Source organism: Austrofundulus limnaeus, unplaced genomic scaffold (genome assembly GCF_001266775.1).
Source record: "Austrofundulus limnaeus strain Quisiro unplaced genomic scaffold, Austrofundulus_limnaeus-1.0 Scaffold52, whole genome shotgun sequence".
In the NCBI taxonomy this organism is placed as follows: domain Eukaryota; kingdom Metazoa; phylum Chordata; class Actinopteri; order Cyprinodontiformes; family Rivulidae; genus Austrofundulus; species Austrofundulus limnaeus.
In genome coordinates this window covers 1,310,518-1,310,979 of record NW_013952454.1, presented here as the reverse complement: position 1 = coordinate 1,310,979, position 462 = coordinate 1,310,518, and positions in this window count along the sequence as shown.

Genomic DNA, 462 nt, shown 5'->3' with positions numbered 1-462 from the left:
AGAAGAAAAAGAAAAAAACTTAACCCGAGTTACACTTTTTTAAAGATCATAACTATAACGGGGGGATTTCCTGTCTCTCAAAACTCTCCTAAATGGAAATACTCTCACCTTCAAATAAATAAACAAAATAAAATATCTTTCAGCTGTTATATTTGCATGTTTTAGTTTTTTTTCCCAGGTTTTAATATACACAAAGTATTAAAGCGGAGCCACAGAGGCTGCTTTGTCCCGCAGCGATACCAACTTTCCCTTAATTGTGTCCAATTACCTGGACAGGTTTTGATTAAAACTGATACACACAGGGGTCAGTTTGGGTGAGTGGGGGGGGGGGGATCATCCATTTCATTATTGGATGTTTTAGATTAAAACAGAAGACGAAAGCTCCCTGACTTTAAAAAAATATATATATATAAAAATAAAATCATAAATGTGAGTTAAGTCAATTTTAGTTAATCGGAGTGT